Source organism: Eleutherodactylus coqui, chromosome 1 (genome assembly GCF_035609145.1).
Source record: "Eleutherodactylus coqui strain aEleCoq1 chromosome 1, aEleCoq1.hap1, whole genome shotgun sequence".
Taxonomy (NCBI): domain Eukaryota; kingdom Metazoa; phylum Chordata; class Amphibia; order Anura; family Eleutherodactylidae; genus Eleutherodactylus; species Eleutherodactylus coqui.
The window spans coordinates 474,104,936-474,127,206 of NC_089837.1; the positions used below are offsets into that span (position 1 = coordinate 474,104,936).

At 41.8% G+C, this 22,271-nt stretch overlaps 1 long non-coding RNA gene across 1 annotated transcript; it reads left to right on the top strand.

Moving 5' to 3' along the window:
* Positions 1–1,483: 1,483 nt before the first annotated feature.
* Positions 1,484–22,060, top strand: LOC136613255 (uncharacterized). The gene is made up of 4 exons (XR_010790519.1): positions 1,484–1,577; positions 15,777–15,865; positions 16,247–16,344; positions 21,556–22,060. It is a non-coding gene; the product is annotated as an uncharacterized lncRNA (long non-coding RNA).
* The last annotated feature ends 211 nt before the right edge of the window (positions 22,061–22,271 follow it).

Below are 22,271 nucleotides of genomic sequence, written 5' to 3' on the forward strand. Positions count from 1 at the left end.
CCTGCATGACCTTAGCCTTGATCCCAGATCCTGCTATCTAGTCCCTGTTTTAGCTCTGTCCTGTTCCTGATTGGAAATGCTATAAAAACCTGGCTTTGTCAATCCTTCCTTTGTGTGTTTATTGAGCCCTCAGCCTTTAACCCAGCTCCTTCCTATACCTGCTCCCTCTAAAAGAAGATGGTTCTCCATGTACTGACCACTGGCTTATTTTCTGACTATGTCTCTGCTGAAATCCTCTGTACTGCATAGCCCTCTCCATGTACCAACTGCCAGCTTGCCTGACCACAGGGAAACAGTAAATACACACGGTGTGTGTCAGCAGCTGCAGGTGTTGTTCGAAGCCGTCATTTCCGTCACGACAAATTATTTGTAGACCGTAGGCAGCTAGCAGTTTAGGGAATTCAATTACGCTGCGCCAATTAGGGACAGCTCACAAAAGGTAGAAGCTATAGTCTTCTGTTCTCAGAAATCGTGCCACCCAGGAATTGAGGCTTATTTAGTTGGCAGCTAGCAGTGTTTTTCCAAAAAATACAAATTTACCCGATAAGGTCACTTTCAAACACACCGCTTTTAATCGCAATTAGCGCGGTGTCCCAAGGACCGTGCTAACTGCGGTACAACACTCCCATTGATTTTATTGGGGCTTCTCAGACCTGCACTCAAATGTGGCCTTTGTAACCGTTCTTTGAAACGAGCAGGCAGGTACTCGCAAAAGGCACTACTCACTCGAGTATTTGCCCTTAGCGAGTACGCTCGCTCATCTCTAGTTACAATATTTGAAGCAATGTCAACATTGCTTACATAGCTAAAAAACATAAAGGTTCAGCAATTGCGATGTCATCATGGAATAACATATTTCTAGGTGTAAAATATGAAGGAGCAGCAGACCTACACTAGCAACAGCAATACTAGTAAGACCAACTGGAAACTCCAGTCAGTACCTCGTAATTCCAGCTCCCAGAGATATTAGTTATAGATAAGGCAATAATCTGTAGACAAGAGGCTATCTATCATTCTCCTGGTCACCAAGGCTCTGCTGCTTAGTGAGAGTCTCTGCTACTGTATATTACAACTCTCATAATTGGGGATGATTAATTGAGCGCTGCATTATAATTTATCTCTGTTCCTTTTCTATTGCTAATTGTCTCTTTTCTTCTGAATCATTCAATGAAGTGTCCCAAGTGTATGCCCTGTGAATAGAAGCAATGTCACTTACAACATTAGTCATTGAAATGAATTGCTCTGAAATAAATAATGATTACTATTAAAAAAAAGAAGCAGGAAACCCAGGAGCAATGTAGAGTATGGACTATGATGCAAATGAGATAATTACATTACGTCCCCTACAGCCCCATTACACACAATTATGTTAAGGGCTGTAGGAGTGGGTTTTAAAGAGAGGCAGGCAACAAATCAACCCACCCTCAATTTTCACCCCTTGCTTAAATAGGACTCCTTTGAGCAGAGACACATGCTGGGACCTTGTAGAAGTCAGCAGAGGAGGACCGTGACCCTACTTGGACAGAATGTGGTGGAGGCTTTCAGCACTCTCAAAGCAGGTGAAGAAACACCGTGGAGTAAGTCCTGCCTTTGCATTATTATTACCTTTACAACAGTGTGTTACCTTGTAAATTAGCAGCAAGTACAATGATAGAAGAGAAAAAGTTTCTAAAGTTTTGTGATGACTGTAAAGTTTGACTTGTGTGTGATAACTTTCTGCAACAAGTTATTATAAGCCATTGAAAAGCTTTTGTTCTCTTATCATAACACAACAAAAGTAATGAAAAAGGTAAACAAACAGAAAGTTATCATAGCGTCATGTTAAACTTTGCTGCATCCGTACCGTAACCATATTTTTATTGATTCGCAGTATATGAGAGCAGATGCTGGTGTTAGATACAGCACTCGAATATTACTAGTAACTTGATAGTTCCATTACTCGTATTGTCATTCTGATCTTAGGACTCGTTCACACAGGTGGATTTCTGCAGCCTATTACAAGCATAGTCTTTACAAGCATTATACGCTGTGCTGAATCCTAATAAATTTACATTGGGGTATTTAGATGAGCGGATCTTTCACATGACGTTCGGTTGTTTAAATAAATAAGTATCATGTCCGATTTTGGGTTTTATTAATGCCAACATAGGCCATTGAAGTCAACATACCTGTGTAAATATGCAGGAAGCCAGTGTATTTGCTCATTTAAACAATGGTCCATTCTGCATTTTTTCTGTACATATTAATATGCTGCTTAGTTACAGATGCACAAAAATGCAGGAAGGTCAAAATATGCAGGGAATATGTGATTTTTGTAATTATGCCACTAAAATACGCATTCGTCTGTGTGAACAAGCCCATAAGAGGTTTTTAGGTGTAACTCAGAGTAGCTGTTTCGGATTAATGAAGGGATGCATATCAGCATGGGGACCACAACTTCATCATAGTGCCTAGAGAATGGTCACTATTCAGTACAAATCACAATGGCATTCATTCCACTGAAGTCGGGACATAGTAACAGATAATGCCATAGAAAACACATTGCTTTTTATGGTTGATGTAAGATTGAGGGTGGCTTCACAAATAGCCGTTTTTTGCAAAAATCGCTCTTGCAGTTTTTGGTGCACTTTTGTGAACCAAAGTCAGGAGTGGATTAAAGAATGAGAACTATGAAGAAAGGACTTGTACTCCTCCTTCCTGTTGGATCCACTTTTGGTTTGGGCTTAACGAACTGCATCTAAAAATGCTATTGTATTGTCATAGACGGAATGGAAATGCTGCATGCATTTTTTAAAACTGAGACTAAGCAGCAAAAATCTCCGTCACACGCTGCCGACAGTCCGCTGCAAACAAGCCATGCGGAAACTGACATGCGTCGCAAAATTCAAGTTCACGGCATGTCATTTTTGGTGCCGTTTTTGCTGTGGACCCTCTTCTCTCTATTGGGAAAGATTTCCGGAGTGGAATACAAGCTGAAAAGCCGCTTCAGTTTTGAAGCAGCCTTTCCATTGCGGAAATCTCGCCTAATTTCCGTTTGGTCCTGCTGCGGACATTCCACAAAATTTCCGTGATCTCAGCCTAAGGGCTTATTCACACTAGCATATAACTGCTGCCGTTTTCATGGCCGGACGATATATGCTACGATCTGATGCATTTTATTCCAATGCATCAGATCACACAGGGGTATTCCCGCGGCAAATATAGCGCCAAGCGCTTTTATGTCGGGCAGCAAAGATAGTCCTGGATCTATCTTTGTGCCCGGAATACGTCGGCCTCTGCATAGGCTCCTATGGGAGCCAATGACAGCGGACGGAGAAGGGAGGTGGGAGGGAGTTTAGCAGCGTGACTGCTAAACTCCCTCCCCCTTCTCTCCTCCTCTCTCCTCCCTTCCAGCTGTTTGCAATGGGAGGGGGTAGGACTACGCTCCGCCCACTCCCATTGCTTGCTGCAGACAAGTGGCTGTGAAGGGGTAGTTGCTTAGCTCCGCCCACACCCACTCCCATTGCAAACAGCCGGAGGGAAGGAGAGAGGAGGTGAGCCAGCAAGGGGGAGGCAATGGCATTGCAGCCTCGGCGTATATGCGCTGGGCCTGTGCCGTCTGAATGGGTTCACAAACGTTAGATTTGTGCACCCGGTCACGTGTTTTTACGACGCCTACGCTCATGGGAAAGAGCTCTCGCAATAGTCCGATGATGTCTCATTCTGCAGGATTCATTATTCCATTTTTCAGTTAGTGTGGACTACAAATCCCAGGTGTATGGGATGAGTCATGTGATTAGTGACCATTTGGAAGAGACTGTTATGGGCCAGGCTTTTAAATCCCTATTAATGTCATGCTATGAACCATTCCCTTGGACAAGGAATGCCATGGATATGTTGGCATGGTCCAAGCTGTTTGCTATAGGCTGCAACCTGCAACTCCTAGTAAAACAGCCCTGAATAGTACATTTTAAATGGAAAAACACTTTATCAGTAAAGATCCTTTCTACAGTATATTTTGTTTCCTGCTAATTCTCTGCACATTCTTTCTTTGGGTTTATCAATATGTCTAAGTGTTAGCCCGAGGAATAGCTGGAACTGTTAGTAACCTACCAGAGAATGTACTATAAAATGCAATAATCTGAAAAGTGGCCTACACATTGGAAACTAATTATATTTTTCAGCTCGCTGAGGCCATATGATTATACTCTCTGGGAGAAACTCCACTTTAAAGCTATATAAGTACAGGGTGATCGGAATTAAACTAGAGGAGTTCAGAGGTCTGTAGTGAAAAGCTATGGGGCATAGCCCCATAAAACTTCCCCAAACGTCCCCAATACTCGTTGGGGAATGGGGTTTAGATTTCTGGAAGACAAAAAACAGTAATCAATACTTCCACCAGAGGAATATTTGACAGGTATGATATGACTGGTATGATATATATATATTTTTTTTTTATTGGGTTCTGTCCCATTGTTTTTTTGCTAGAAACCTCTGAACAACTCTAGTTTAATTATGATCACCCTGTATATTAGGAATTCCTTTGCATTCCATTACCATATTCTGATTGGCCTCTTTACATATGGGACTATTCTAATAAAATGCCTGCAGGTTTGTCATGCTTAGAGAATAGCATTGAGCGAACCGAAACAATCAAATTCTGTTTCAGGTCAAACTTTGTTAAAAGTTTGTGTAAATCTGAACCTTGGGAGATTCGTCTTAGCCAAACCCACTAAAAATGAAATCTGACCAAAAGATCTGCGTAGAGTTTGAATGTTCTCCCTGTGCTTGAGCCGGTTTCTTCAAAAACATTCATACAAACTCCATACAGATGTTGTCAAATCTGAATCAAGGATGCCACCGCTGAGCCACATTGGAGGATGGGGAGGGCTTTTATGGCTTTTAAACAGTGTTATACACCAGCTTGGCGAAGTTCCAGCTTGGACCGAACCAAAGATCAGCGAACCAGCCAAACTGTCCTTTTCGAACGTTCGCTCAACACTAGTGTAGAATACGAATTCCTTGGAACACTTGTAGTTGTTGGAACATTATGTTTGGGAATTGCTAATCATGCAATTCTAAAACTTTATTTTTAAAAAGGTTTTAAAACATATTTTTATTTTAAAGGGGGAATCCAATCTGAAATAGTTATCAAAGGATCCTCTGAGACACCCACCTATAGTGAGAATGGGTATCCAACAGCGGAAGCATCCAGCCACAGGCTGAATAAAGAGGTTGCCATGAATGTGTTCAGCTCCCTCCATTCAAGTCTATGGGGGGATATGAAAAGCTAATGTGGATATGCCACATTGCCTTATATATAGAGGACCAACAGTGTTATTATGAAAATGCTGAGTATTAAATAAAGGTACTAAAAATTAGGTATTCTAATAGAATTTATACTCTTAACAGAAGCAATGTATAAGGCAAAGAGCAAATATTATAACATTGATGTGGATAATCCATAAAGAATATGGATTACTACTAAATAGATCAGGGTAGAACTCAAAATGTTTTCTTTCTTTCTACACCCCATAATGTCATGTTGTTATTTTTCCATGTCCATCATCGTTGGTGTGAATGGAATGGGCACGTTCTAACGGAAAATGACAGTAGACCTTTGTATGTGCGTTCGTGTGCTTGGGAACGCTTATGCTTAACACCACAGGGTGAAAGGTCCATCATTTGGAGGATATCCAGAAGAAAAGTATACTTCCCAGGACCTCTCGCCCCCCTGGATACATCCTTAAGTATTCCCACTAATTTCATTAAGTTACTAAGAGCTATTGCTGAATAACTACAACTTGTGTCGTCATTGTCTCAGCGCGAGGATCTTAGTAACATACTGTAATTCCTCAATTCCTATGCAAAGAGGCATTACTCTGCAACCTAAGTGCTGTAGGATGGGGATCTAATCTGTTTAATCTGTTTTATGGTTCTATACAGCATGCAGTTAAACAGACTGATCCAATGCTATACTGTATCTCACCACTGGTGTCCTATATTGATATAACAATAGCATACTTGAATAGGAAGGCATGGATGAGCTACATGATGTTATGGTGCACAAGGGCCATGTGGCTCCGGAACATGGAGTTCAGTTTTGTGTTGTGGCCCCTGTAAGAAATGGAGAGTAAAACTCCAATCAGCTTTACGTATCTCTCTAAGTCCCATGGGATCACTTCAATGACTAGAGGAAGGAAAATATACTCAAAGTGTCCTTCTACTATGATACATGCATGGCGCCGTCGTTGGACTTCTGTTCATTCCAGAGACTCTCAACATAGATCGATTGGTACAGAATTTCTGTTGTGATATAACAAGAGCTGAGACATGTATGCCAGCTCTCATTAGCTTGTTTGTAGGCTGATCATTGGCCCTTGTTGGGTGAATGAACGTTCAGAGGAGCATTCGTGGCCGACAACCTGGCTATGTTAAAGGACCTTAAGGATTTTTTACACTGGTCGAATTCTTGGCCCAATGTGATGATGCCGATACACACACATTCTCTCGTACGTCGGCTGTTCATTGGCTATTTGTACATGGTCCAATCATTAGGCAAATGAGCATTTGGTGGAACATTCATGCCCAATAGCCAGGCAGTGTAAAAGCACCTTAAGTCCTTCCTTTATATTTCCCATTCCCTTAGGATCCACTTCTGTTTTTGGCAAAAAGCAATGCATAGAAAACTGTAACAAGAACATCACCATTTTTCCAAAGAAGGTTGCGTGTGAAAAAAACCTATTTATTATCGATTTCTTTTTTCATTATTAGTAGTCTGTAAAATTTGGATTAGTAGTCTTCGGAGGCGAAACTCACTGATATAAATCTATAAGACATAAGTACTCCTCTTTATAGTATCTAGTACTGGCACGCAGTTGTGCATGTTCACAACACTGAGAAGTGTGAAAACGTCTACCTTTTTTAATGATTCATCACATGCTTGAGTTCAATTATGCAAGGTTCTGCACATTGATAGGGATAGAAGATTACACTGTCCCTTATGAGGAGACCAGTTCTATAAATGTTGGACATACTTGATGGCTCTGTTATAGATTGTGCATGGAGGCCCAAGAACTTCAAGTTACCACTTTGAGAGTCTTGTCTTAGGCCAGTTTCACGTGAGTGTATTATGCCCATGAATTTTCTGGCCCAGCTGCGGGTCTAGTGACCTGAACTCAGAGCGTCATAGAGCCCTAGGATGCTTTGAATTTGGGTCATTAGATGCCCGTCCATATTACAGGTGCGTAAATGTACTACGCTTGTGTGAAACAAGCCTTACAGTAATTGTTTGCCAAGGAGAGTTAACAGGGGGAAAGAAGAGAAGAAGCCTTTAACCCCTTAATGACATGGCCTATTTTGGGCTTAAGGACGCAATGATTTTTGGCAGATTTTCATCTCCATTTTTCAAAAGCCATAACACATTTATTTTTCCGATGACGCGGCCGTATAAGGGCTTGTTTTTTATGTAGTGAAATGTAGTTTTTACTGGTGCCATTTTGGGTACATAAGACCATATTGTAAAACTTTTATTAATTTTTTTATGATAGCAGGGAGAGAAAACACATCAATTCTGCCATAGATTTTGTTTTTTTTTACAGCATTAATCATGCAGCATAAATGACACAATACATTTTTTCTGCGGGTCGGTACGATTACAATGATACCAAAATTTTTATATTTTTTAGGTTTTTCCACAATAAAACCCCTTTTTCTTAATTATTATTTTTTTCTAAATCACTGCATTCAAAGTCCTATAACTTTTTTATTTTTCCATGGATGGGGCTTTGTGAGGGCTTATTTTTTGTTACCATTGGTACCACTTTGGGGTACATATGGCACTTTATTGCGTTTTTTTGGGAGGCAAAATGAAAAAAAGAAGCATTTTGCCTCAGTTTTTTAGGTTTTTTTTTTTTACACCTTTTGCCGTGCAGGATAAAAGCATGTTCAATTTATTGTAAGCATTGCTATGGATACAACAATACCAAATATGTGGGATTTTAATTTCATTTTTTATGCTAATATGCGAAAAAGCACAAAAGCTTTTTTTTAACTTTTTATTTTTACATTTTTCTTTTTTTTACATAATTTTTTTCCTTTTTTATACTTTTTATGTTTCACTATAGGGGACTTGTACCATAGCATCTATGATCATTATGATAAGGCTTTGCAGGACTTCTGTCCTGCAATGCCTTATCGCTTGTATTAGCGATCATAGGCAATGGCAATGCAGGACACCTGTATCCTGTTGCCTTGGCAACCCATAAGGCTCTCTGCGATTACCTTGCAAGAGTCCGATGATGTCACAAAGGGGGCGCACTCTCTCTGTGAACAATTTTCATGCTGTAATCTACATAGATGGCAGCTTGTCAGGGGTTACCAGCGGGGGTCGCTGCTCCGCTATCCCTAAGGCGTAATTGTACATCCTGCTGTACTAAGTACCCCTCTGCCAGGATGTACAGTTACGCCCTGTGGCAGTAAGGGGTCAATAAACACTTCTAAGCTTTTTGTGACTAAGGCCCCCTGTCCACAGGCGTTGCGAAGCCCCGCGGCGAATCTCCGCCGCGGGAGCAGGAGCCGGAGCCGGAAGATGAATCTCTGCTGTCAACCTCTTCTGACAGATAGGCTGACCGCAGAGAATCACGGCAATTTTCAGCATGCTGCGATTTGCCGGCCGCGAGCGGAGAATCGCAATGATTCTCCACTCGTCGACACAGGGTCGGCGCTTTCCATAGCAACGCTATGGAAAGCTTCAGACAGTGTGATTTGCCGGTGATATCACACCCGTGGACAGGGGGCCTTAGAGTCTAAGATATTAGCCACAGAAGATCTATATACGTAAAATGACATATTTATCTATATAATGAGATCATTCAGTGTGTATTAATTAAAATGGCATAAACACCTAGAAGAACTGATTTGATTTAGATTTCTCTTTTGTTCATTCACTTTGAATTTTGTTAATTGATAAAAATAAACAATTAATTTTTTTTTTTTTATTAAATATTCTAACTTTGCAGCATTTTTTCCCACACCTGCCTAAAACTTTTGCACAGTGCATGAGGAAACTCCAGAATTCATTTAATGGGAGGAAATTTAGAGATGCGATCTGAGTGAGGATGAAGATTTCGGACGTTGACTCCCCCTGTTACCCGTTCTGCTCCTTTTTTAAGTCTATTGTTCAAATACTTGCAAAACAATGACAATTAGAGTTCCCTATATATTGCTGTAAGAGATGTGCGTATAGCTTTTGGCAATAAGAAAATTGTATGCATAAATGTTAGATCTTCACCAAGAACTCTGGCAGGTCTACTTGTCCTAAATTGCTCGCTGCCCTCCACATTTTTATTACTTCCCCAGTTTGTATGTGAGACCTACTCTGTGTGCAATTGGTCCATTCTAAATGAGACAATCAGCAGCAGTACATAGCCTGGCAGGGGACTCTAGCTTAGTTAAGGTCAAGTGCTTGTGTATAGTATCCGATTGAGGGCAAAGCTTTCTTTCCCTTGGGACAAACACAGGCAAAGTAGACCTGAAGACAGCAACAAAAGCCATTATTCTGAGAAATGGAGAAACAAAACTCTTATTAGTGCACTAAGGAAGCGATGGTTTGACCCATTGAGTGCTAGGCAGACCGGGGATGCTGCTTATTGATGCTAAGATGACTATACGATTTTTTTAGTCTTGTTTCATTTAAGAAGCAGTTAATCTTGGAAAAGCTGAAAAAAAAGAAAATTCAAAAATATCTCTCGATTTCTGTGCAATTATTCTGTAAAGCATATATATATAATGAGCTTGGATATCAGCATTTCATAAAAAGAAAGTTTTTTGCAAACTTAGTTGGCGTCAAAGTGCCTTTGAAATAGATTTCTATAGAATTTTTTCATCAAAGCGATCCATAAAGCAGTTTTCCAGTAGAACTGCTTGTCGGAAAAACTTCACTTAATGGGTTTTTCTATTACATTTCGGGCAATAATTCACAACAATTTCTTCTGTATGGTAAAACAAAACAAATTATTAACTATAGTCTGTCTTTGGAAGAGACTGTAGCACATGGCTGGTCATATGACTGTCATTTAAGTCAGAGAAGGTCCTATAAGACCCCGGGAGTACCACCACTGGTGGTGCAGCCCAATCTTTCAACATGGCCTACAGTATTTGGAGCCATGTTTATGCTGCAGTGAGAGCATTGTAGGATAGAACGCTTTATGAGATTCTGCTTTGGAGAGTTCTTAGTTTCCGAAGTATATGCACAATTCTAGTTTTTCTTGAACTTGTATGCACATGCTGTGTCAAAATAGCAGCATGAACCAACTGAGGTCCACGCTCATATCTAGTCACTAGCAGTCACATCATAGAATAGGTGTTTAGTGGATTACTTACAAAGCTAAAAAGCTATCTGCGGCCCCAAGAGGTTTGCCGATTTTAATTTTGGCCCTGACCTACTGTCAAGTGGTGCAGTCCTGCTCTAAGGTAATGCATTCCAAATACAGATTGCCAGCAAAATTGAAACAGTTTTTAGCCTACCCACCAAAAGTCCGGAAATGTTGGTTGGTTTGCATTGTGTTAATGCAGTAGCAAGAGTGGCCTGTAGAGGGCCTCTCAGTGCAGTTACTGTGTTATTTAGTTAACCTGAACCTGAAAGAAAAGGTTAACACCTGCTGAGTGTGGCAGGAAGCAACACAAAAGTCTGTTCGTGTCACACTCAAGGTGAAAGTAGAGCTGAAAGCCTGAGGTCCTTGGACCCTAATTTGTGTGGACCAGTTTCGGGAGCATCGACAGTCAGTCAGAGGAGGGCACCCTCTAGACACCCTAGTCGGGGTAGTGACAGTGGCCCTGTGGGTTGGTGAACTCAGGACATTCATGATGTAATGGACTGAAGTTGCATGCTGTGCTGTGTGCTGATAAATAAATACTGGCAGGCACCAGTTTGAAAAGAAAAGCAAGTCTTCTAGAGCCATTTCTATATGTGTGCTGCCCATTTCCGGACCAAGAGGTAGTCGATCCAGAGCTAAGTAAACCCCCTTGTCACATACGGTGAAGGATATGCTGGCACGTGGAGTGGCGCACAAAGCTGCAAAGGGATGTTTGCTGTGAGCAGTCTGCTGGAGGCAATTAAAGAGCCAGGAGGCTGAATAACCTGTTGTTGAGAAGCGATGAAAGTTGCAAGCTGCTAGCTGAGTTTTAAAGGGCCAGGAGGCCAAAAATTCTGGTTGCCTTAAGGGCAACGAAAGTTTACAAACAGCCTGTAAAGGGCCACAAGGTCAAAGTTTGCTGTTTGTTGCTGGAGGCAGCACTTAAAGGGCCAGAAGGCTGAAACTGTGGATGCTGCAGGGCGATAAAAAGTTGCAGGCAGCAGCCTAAAGGGCCAGGAGGCTAAAAATTGTGGGTTCCTTGGGAGCAACAAAGGTCCAGACAGAGGACAACAGTGAAACCAAGTTGGTAGACTTATGTTTTTGTCTATGTTGGACTGTGTAACCAAGATGGCTGTGGTTGGGAGAGACTACCTGAAAGAGCCCGGCTGTGGTTCTATGTGTCATGGCCTGGAAAGAACTGACAAAGTTGAAACAATTTTTGCAGGATGGCACCGTAAAAGCCACACATTGTACATGGACTTCTAATGAAAATCTGTCTAAGAACTGTGGTGCTGGTAGGAATGTGTGGCAGAAAACATTCATTAGGCCTGAAGTGTCATGTGTGGAGGAGTGTTGGGATGTTTTCTCTAAATGACATGCCTAGACTGTGTAGTAATGTTCCCCAGATGAGGTCAGAATGTGAACAGGTTGCTACAGAGAGTGGGAGTGTATTCCACTATACGTCTAGTGAACGAGAGGAGAAATAATGAAAATAGCGCGTATACCGTGTTTCCCCAAAAATAAGCCCTACACCAATTTTTGTGGTGAGGGGGCTTGAAAGCCCCCCCCCCCCACACACACACACACACACCCCAAAAAAAAAAAAAAGCCCTAGCTAAACTGTATGGAAAAAAACTAAACATCAATACTCACCTAGCTGCCGGCATTTGAGTCCCTCGCGCTGGTCTCCGGCTCTGCGGCAGCGTTGACAGAGCACTCTCTTTCTGGTGACGGGGCTTTAAATACCCTGCCTCCAGCAAGCGAGTGCTTTGATTGGATAACGAGCGCCGCTGGCTCAGCTAATCAGAGTTGGCGCTCGATGAGCCAAGATGAATAGCTAACACCTTGTCTACCTGATGACGCTGTTTAGACAGCGAAACATATTGGAGCTTTACCATTAGTAGTTATACAGCTAGTTTTTAGATATCAGTCTCTGATAGTCAGTCAGAAAGTGTATGTGTACTAAGAATATAGGATTGGCCATCCTTCATAGATGACTTCAGTTATCAAACTATTATATTATATATGAGCAGTCTTGATACTGCCATGCTTATGGACTGACCTTTGCAGACTGGGTTTTTAAATATAGGTGTTTGTCCGTCTACGTTATAATGAAGGTTTACATTTTACTAAGAATTAATACCGAAGGGTTAATTTTGCTTATGGTAATTTGAATTCAATATCTTTAAACACAGACTATTTCTAGGTAGTCAGTACTGTTAGTTTTCAAACTGGAGGAGAAACGGCGGCTGTGTGAATAGGAGCTTACTGAAGAGAAAGTCAGAGCTGCGAGATATGCCGCTGAACGGCTTGTGAAAGAGAAACAGAAACGCTAACCTTAACACATACCCTAAAAGTGGTGTTAGAAGAAATGGCAGTGTTTCAACAGTTTGCACAGAAGTTATGCATAAAGATGAAACAGTGGGAATCAAAGAGTCATATTGCTGAAAAGAAGGTTCAGAGAATAGAGAGGTCTAGTGTTACGTTCGTGTTGGCAACTAAGCACCAGGCCCACACGAACGTGACCCATAAACTCGGGTTTAAGGACAACTGACCCTATACTGCTGGGAGGATGACATGGCCCTACCTAACAAAGCAGAGCGATCACCTCTATAAAGGAGGCCTCACGCTGGAACCTCGGACCTGCGCTCCCTGAAAGGGGAACACTCACAACTAGGTGAAATTGACAAAATGCCGAAACTCACCACACAAACCTCGCACTGTACAGCAGATGGAAAAGCTGAATATAGAAAAGAGAGGAATTAGTTTGCGCATTGGCCAATGAACTTAAGCTGCAAGGCCACAGCAAGGCTCCTTGTGCCTTGCAGTCCCTACTCTAGCAAGACACTACACACACATGGACATGACACTGTTAACACACACTGTACACAGAACAGGACCAGACTTAAAGAACATGTCTGGCACCATGCACAGACCTAACATATGTCACTGTTCACACCAACATACAGTGCAACGCATACCACATAGAACAGGACTGCTCACACCACATGTCTGGCCACGTGCAGAGACATACAACACAAGTCACTGTTCACACCAGACTACAACAGGTAGTGCATACAACACAGACTCCACCCAGAGCTCACATGTACACAGATGAAACTCCACAACAAATGTAAAGTGTCCTCATACCAGGGGGAAAGACAGTCAGCCACCGTGCTGACATAGGTAACTGAGTTAGACATCACCCATCTGACACACAAACAAGACATAAGGCATTTGGAGGCCTCACCTGACAGGGGAAGAAAAGAGGGAGTCTGCAAATGATACAGACAAGGACTACAGGTGTCCAAACTGTCTTCAGAAAGCAGAGACACTAATCGACAGGTATGCAAACACAGCTCTGGGTGGGCACCAGACAGTGATATCCAAAGTACAAAGACCAGCATCAACTACTGAGAGATGCTGGTTTTTATATGCTGCAGACTAAAAGAGATTGGCTGCTGGAGAATACCACACCCAGCCAGCTCAATTGACCCCAACCTGTGAAAGGTGTGTTCCTGGAACCCAATAGTACAACCTGACATCTAGGATCCAGTACAGACAGCCAGTAAAAGAAAAGAAGGTCTTGTTGAAGAATACTATAAATGAAATACAAGGTTTGTTTAGCACCAAAACGGATGCTGAAAAGAGAACTCTGATGCGAGAAAAGTTCATGAGCGTGTTCCAACAACCAGTAGCAGAAATGAAGACCTTGTTGGAAAAAGTTAAAAATGAGATAAAAGCAGTGAAGTATCTAAAGTATGCTTAGAAGGTGACCTGGGCATTACAGGTGAACAGTTTGTGAAGACTGACGTAGTCCTGAGGGAAGAAATCGCCTCTGTGGATGAGAGTAAAGACACTGAGCAACAGATGGAGGCTGAGGAAACTAAAGCAGAGACTGAAAACCCATGTGAAAGACGTTACAGAGAGGGGAAAAGCGGAGTCAGTAGGAACAGACTTCACACAAGGACCTGAAGAAATGCCAACTAATGAGAAAAGGCCAGTTAAGGAACATGAATTAAAGAGAACTTTGAATCCACCAGTAGTAAAAGTGAGAATGCAGTTAGAAGGGGACGAGTTGCCAGTCAGAGAAAATGCAGAGTGGCACGTCGAAGTTCACCCACAAGCTATGAGGGCGCAGTTTCAGAGAGATATGCAGAGACATAATAAGGGTGCAGAAGAGACAGCTTGTTAGACAAGTAAAAGAAAAGTTTGAGGGACAGCATAGACCCCTTATTATAGTTTAGCGAGTTTTTGAGCCGGAGGAATCTAAAATGCTTATGGAAAGACCAATGGTCTTTGTCATGGGGGAATATGTGGTAATACAGTAGCAAAAGTAGCCTGTAGAGGGCCTCTGAGTGCAGTTACTGTGTTTAGTTAACCTGAACCTGAAAAAAAGGGTTAACACCTGCTGGATGTGGCAGGAAGCAACATAATTGTCTGTTCCTGTCACACTCAAGGGAGAAGTTACAGCTCAGTAGAGCTGGAAGGGCTGAAAGCCTGTGGTCTAGTGTGGACCAGGGGAAGTGGTGGAGATGCCGCGTCAGGAACTCAGAGCCTGATCCGCGTAAACCAGTTTGGGGACTTTCTCTAGTCAGTCAGAGGAGAACACCCTAGGTCCAGGAGATATAGTGACAGTGACCCTGTGGGTTGGTGAACTCAGCACATTCATGATGTAATGGACTGTATTTGCATGCTGTGCTGTGTGCTGATAAGTAAATACGGGCAGGCGCCAGTTTTAAAAGAAAAGCAAGTCTCTTGTAGCCATTTCTTTACATGTGCTGCCCGTTTTCAGACCAAGATGTCGGCGATCCAGAGGCAATTGAACCCCCTTGCCACAGCATGAATATACTCAGTAAAAATCCCAGATCTCTGAAAGATGACTGGCATTGTCAACCACAGGCGGCATCATTTATGGTTAAGCAGAATCCTAAACACATTTGGTCACATAAAGGTTGCCAGGCTAAAGTGTACCACTCAATGCACATCCAAAGTCCACAGATAAGGATAAAGCAGGCTTAAGCATGACAAAGAGCAACCCACATTGGCAATGACACCCCGGGCTCCCACAGCACAAAAGGTCAAACCGTGTGCTGAAACATGTGCGCACTGTAGCTTCTCACATGTTACTCTTTGACTTTGCAATTGGGTTTTACTCTCTTGCAGGGGCCACAACACGAAATTGAAATTCATGTTCCGGGGCCCACAGGGTCCAGTGTGCCATACCATTGTGTAGCTCATCCATGACTTTCTATTCAAGTACCCTATTGTTATTTCAATATAGGACACCAGTATTGAGATATAGCGCTGGATCCGTCTTTTCGACCGCACCCTGTATTTAGTGTAATCAGAATATGACAATGCCCCCTGTCTGTAGTTGGTGGCTGTAGTGTACACCCTATTTTGAATGATAGTAATATCATTTTTTTATACTTCCTGCAGTTGGTGCCTTTGATCGGTTTCACAATGTTGGGTGTGACCAATGCAGCAATCTTCCTGATGAAGTCTTACTTTTTCAACCCAGAACGAAGGTATAGTAGTACAAGAAACTTTTTGCATTTCTTTCAAAGTTTTGGAAATATCACTGCAGTCCAAACAATTGGATAACAGAATGCAGATACTGGACAGTGTGATCTCTCAGTGTTTCCGACGCTTCGGCGGGGATTTCTGCTACTTTGTATCACAGTCACACCGACTCCATCTGCTGCTTGAGCTGCTCTGTAATAATTATTGGGTTTGATTCTATCAACTACAAAGAACTGCCGTGAAAGAAACTTCTCGGGTGATCTTAATACAATCAGTGTTCCAAATCTCACAGGATCAGTCCATTAATGTCCTTTATCTGTTCTACTGTTGAGGTGAAAAATAATAATTTCATTGGACTTACATTTTCTTTTCTATTTTTTTTTCAGTTGGGTAAAGAAGGAAGAACCTGAGCCATGGTATAAATGAGGTCCAGACCTCGAGACGAGAGGTGAAGACCTTAAAGATGTTTTTATAATGAAAACAGGTAGAATGGATTGAAATCTAAATGACTGGACTTGTACATATTGTAGTGGGAGATTACTCAGCAGATCAAATGTAGATGCAGCCTGCACATCAATGTCCCAAAAGCATGTCATTTTCTCTAGTTATACCCTTACTTATCTTCCTGAAACCTTCAGCTAAAATCAGATATTAGACTGTCATTGCAACTACTTCTCCTATTACACCAAAAGGTTCAGTGCATCAATAATAACCTACCCATAGTTTTCATAGGTCTGTGTCTCACTATGGGTAAAATTAAATCTATATCATGCCCAAGGACACAGAACTTTTCCTTTCGTATGAAATATAATTACAGAAATAGGGCAGGGGGTCTATACTGGATGACCTCTTTATTCGGGACACCCATCTAGTAGTGTGTTGGACCTGCTTTGGCCTCTGGAACCACAGCATTTTGTCATAGCGTAGATTCCACTAGGTTAGTGATTTCTAGACAGAATGCTGTTGCACCCTGGTGTGCCACGGGAAGCTGTTAGGGGTGCCGCAGGGTGAGAGAGTGAATATTTTATTTTGCAGGGATGCTTCAAGGTAATACATGCTTTAACAAGTTGTGCCACAAGCCAAAAAAGGTTGGGAAACTCTGCACTAAGTATTTAAATTGTTCTGCCGGAATATTGGACTATACGGTTACATGAGAGCTTATGCAGTTGCTGCAAATTAGATGACATACTCTGATCAGCTGACAGGAAGAGTTCATCGATTCATGCTGCTTGTGCAAAATTTGAAACCTCTCATCAGCATGGCACAACAAAAATCTGGATTAATCTGACCAGGCAGTGTTTTCCACAGCTCAGTGATCAAATTTTTGCAGTCTTTAGCCCACTAAAGTTTCGCCTTTCTGTTTAGCAATGGCACACAAACTGGTCATCTGCTGTTCTAGCCAATCTGTGCTAAGGAATGACGAGTTGTACTGCAACGTGCGACAAGTGGGAAGAGGCCTGCACTCTCTGAGGGGTAGCTGAGGAGTCATGTCACGGCATCGATGGGTGCAATGCTCTCAATATAATCGTGTATACAGATGAAGGTAGACAGCAGGATATTGTTGACTAATGGAATTAGGTGAATGTGATGCCAGTGCCAGATTTAAAGGAACTTGGTGGAAAAATAAGACTAACTCACATATTTGAGTAAACTGCAGGCACACCATGTACTATTTAACATGGCAGTCTGCAAGAATACTAAAAAGTAGAATTTGCATATACACACTTTAAACAGGAAGACAGCACCTGAGATATGGTGAAACTATAGAGAAAGACTGACGAGGACTGAAAACTCGTATCAACCCCACTAACAGTTTTTAGCTAAACTGAAACACTAGCTAAGATTTTCCAGTACTCACATCATGGGATTGTCTGGTGATTCTATAATCTTTGCAGTTGATGATGCTGCATCTGTGTTGTCTGTTCAGTGGAAGCATGGACAGAAGGATTTCAGGTCTTGAGAACAAACACAGGCTTCTCTCAGCATGGTGGGTGATTGATTAGCTGCACACAAGATTTTTTGAGACGGCTTTACCTGGCTGCCAACATTCTCTCTTCATTCTGCCTCTCTGTCATGCTCTCTCTTCACACTGACTCCCTTGTCCCCCCCCCCCTTCTCCCCCTCTCAACCCTTTTATAATTTTCTACTGCACCACAAATGAGAGTAACAGGAAATTCCCCATTCTCTTCCACTCAGGGGTCTTGTTATATGCTTTGCTATAGTTAGCTCCACCCCTTAACCAATCAGGGAGCTTCTTTCTTTTGCTGGGTCACGTGATCTATGAGAGTGGCAGGCCCTTTGCCCTCACATTGAGTTTTCCCCAGGTCCTTCAGCCATTGTAATAAAGCAAAAATGACTAAGCTAAATTAACTATTTAGTTCCCTATCCTGACTCCATCTTCTTATTAAACGAAATACAGCATCACTACCCTCCACTAAATGAGCTGTAGTTAGGACAGTTGCTTTTGACTTGCAGTTAAGTACTTTTACTGTAGTATCACACTTTAGGTCACTACAGTGCATTTGGAGCACCAGAGTTTATTCAGCTGCAATCTGTTGACTATACAGAGCCTGTTCATGAGAATGATTCTTGACATCCTCCTCTGGTGTCTTTCATCGGCAAGTTGTTTATATCCACAGAATCCCCTTTTTCTGGATGTTTTTCCTTGACTATGTCATTCTCCATATACTCTCTACACTGTTGCATGAGAAAACCCCACAAGGTTGGCAGTTTTTAAAATTCTGTCCCCAGCTAGTCTAGTATCGATGTACATGTATTGAAAATTGCTTATATCACTTGATTTTCCCATTCTGATATCAATTCACACTGAAACTAATCCATGGAACACTTGCTCACTTGCTTTTATGCTGCACTTCAGGGTCACATGTCTAATTTCCATACAGGGAAGCTCTAATTGTGAAAGTTCTGATGTCTCTAAAGGCCCTTTTACACACAACGATTATCACTCAAAATTTGTTCAGATGGATGAAAGTGAACAATAATTGTTACATGTAAATTCAGGCAGTCGTGCACTATTCGTTCACTTGTCCTTTGCTGTTGGTTTTTAGCCCGCATAAAAAACATTGCTCGGATGCTCAAAAGATGTTCCATTTGAATGGAATTCATGCAGTCTCTTGAGCAGCTTGCGGACAGGAGGGGGAAGTGTTTGTTTGCCTTTCATACACAATGAGACTCATGCCAAGAGAAGACAGTGGATTCTGTTGGCCAGATAATTCCTTGCATAAACACACACCTGAGCAAAAAAAATCCTACTGAGTCTACTTCAGCTAATGAGGAAAATGGAGATGATTAAAAGCCATTCTCTGTACTTGTAATTTTATGCAAAAATGTTGGCAGTTCATCCAGTAGTGTGGCTGTTTTAGTGATAATTGTTGCGTGTAAAAAGGCCTTAAGAAAGTGGCTATTTCATATACTGTACAAATAACACAAAGTATTAACGGGAAGGCAACACAATAAACTCTAATAAATTGTGGAGTGTTACATGTGTGCCAAATATATCTAAATGCAAAGAGCAACCCACAAAAACTTGTGCACATCCACAAAATACATTTTATGGAGAAAGATCACAGACATACTGTGTTTACTTGAAAATAAAACACCCTCATATTAATTTTCAACCCCAAAAAGAGGCACAGGGTCTTATTTTCATAGAGGTGGGGGGTCTTATACTCACCTAGCAGGTGCCGCCTGGGTTCCTCTCTCTCGTCTCCGGCGCTGTGGCAGGCTTCCGTGTAGTCCTGAACACCAACAGAGCATCTCTTGCTGGTAGCAGGGCTTGAACACCCCGCCTCCAGCAACCTAGCAGGCGCCGGCAGGATCCCCCGCTGCTCGCTGGCAGGCTTCCGTGCAGTCCTCAATGCCAACTGAGCATCTCTTGCTGGTGACGGGGCTTAAATACCCCGCCTCCGGCAAGCGATTGCTTTGGTTGGCTAAGGCAGTGCTCGTGAGCCAATCACAGCCATTGAATAATGTGATTCAATGAATGGCTGTGATTGGTTCATCGAGCACCAGCTCTGATTGGCTGAGGCGGCGCACCCAAAACAATCAAATCAATCGCTTGACGGAGGCGGAGTATTTAAGCCCGTTACCAGCAAGAGATGCTCAGTCGACATTGAGGTCTGCGCTGCCAGAGAGCAGCGGGGGACCCGGACGGCGCCTGCTAGGTGCATATTGCTCTTTTTTATATAGTATAACTAGAGCTTATTTTTGGGGTAGGGCTTACATTTCAACGCTCCTCCCCCCTGAAAATCAGGGTAGGGCTTATTATCAGGGTAGGGCTTATTTTCAGGGAAACACGGTAACATGATTAAGAATACTAAAATCACTAGAATCAAACCCTGGAGATGTCAACCTCTCTACTATAATATCTAATCCCAGCACATGAAATATACAGCAAGAGCCACTTTATCACTTGTAAATGGCAATGCAGGTGTGAAATTTCAAATGAATAAGGTGCAGACATACAATAAAGTGCACTATACAACATGGACATCTAAATACTGTAATGATTTAGTAATAATAAAGTGCATTACAGAAAGTGATTATTATAGCCAATAGTAATATGACATCAACAATAAAAAAGACCCCTATATAAAGCAATTAAATCATTACCCCAAATCCATGATGTTGTCAGGGAGCCATCGTATGGCAAATAAGTGTGCCTTGCTTTCTTTATCTTTAGGACATTTGTTTGCCATCCTATGGCTCCCTACATAGACTTCTACAGACCTTTATAAACCATTGCAAACTTTCTGACATGCCCTTATGACACTCGAACTGCACCTTGCGATCGCATCTCGGGAGGGAAGGCTGTTTGGGTTAACAGTCGTGATCAGCATTAGCACTGATCGTGGCTGTTGCTGTTGAGTGGCAGCTGTCAAAGACTAGGGATTTCCGTCTTTTTATTATTTTGTATGTGCGTTTTTTTTTTTGTCAATAAAATTTACTTTGTGGATGTGCACAAGTTTTTTTGTGTGTTGCTTTTCTTTCTTTGCATCCATTCAGTAACTTGATACCTTTAGTCTAGGCTGGGTTCACATGGGGCGGAATTGCCGCAGAATTTCCGTGCACACAGAAATTTTGCTGGCAATCTTAAACCTGAGCATAAGCAGCAAAGTGGACGAGATTTGCAAAAATCTCATCCACAGACTGCGGAGAAGCTGTTGCTGCCAAGCCACGCAGAAACTGACATGCCGTGCGGAATTCAAAGCCGCAGCATATCAATTATATCGCCATTTCCACTGCGGCCATCTCTCCTCTCTATGGGGAGAGATGCCAGCAGCGGAATACAGGCGGCAAAGCCGCTTTTAAACCCACACCGAACAGCGCGGGTTTTAAAGCTGCTTTTCCGCCACGGAAATCTTGCAGAATCTCCGTGTGGTCCTGCAAGATTTCTGCTGGATGTACGCCCCTGTGTGACCGTAGCCTTAGCGGTTGATAACACAAGTATTTTGATATGCTCATTATAAGCTTACTTGAAAAAAAAAATTCTGGACATTTAGTTTTAAAACATAATTAATCACTGAAATAAAGCTAGATAAAGAGTTAACATACAATACTACTAATTATTATTATTTTCGGCAGCATTGCGCCAATATTTATAGTACAGTGACATACAATTACAATTTTCTTTCGTCTGTGGATTTATTAGATTTTGTATTTTATTTATTTTTAGGATTCCGAACCATTTCTCCTGAAGAAGTTGACCCACTGCACAGAATATTATTCATCTGCCGACTATATGGAATTACTGCTATCTCTTCTTCCAACCGGGGGATCTATAATGCCGTTTGACCATTTATGCAGCCGTTAAAGGGGCTTAATGAGCTGCGTTGTTTTCAGGGTTGTATATGTTGTCACAGTAGTTTTTGGATTAGACCTTGTATAATAACAGTTCCATTATCAGGATACTGCTTTATTTGGGATTGTTCATCATTAAAATATGTAGAGTAGTTTTGAAAAATATGAGGACAAAGCACCCTAGTGCCATAGCGTGGCTGATTCACACTGTGGCCCATTAGTGGCTTGTATAAGGAATTTGGCAGTGCAGTCTACAAATATAGTCCATCAGCTTTCGTATAATGAAATATGGAGCATGCAATTACTGTAAATAATAATGTCCCCTTAAAGGTTAATTTCTCTATCCTTTGTTATATCAATGTTTATACTTGTGTTGAATTCAGGTGATTTGTACTCCCATTTTTAAAGAAAGAGGGGGAAATATTCATGGTGCAATCTATGTATACTAGTGATCAAAAGTTTTAGAACAACTCAATTTTTCCAGCTATCTTTTACATTAGCACAGTTCAAGTCCAGAAAATAAAGTGAAATGATTCAAAGGTTCAAAAGTAAGTTAAAAACATAAAAATATTATGAAATTTTACTAAAAAT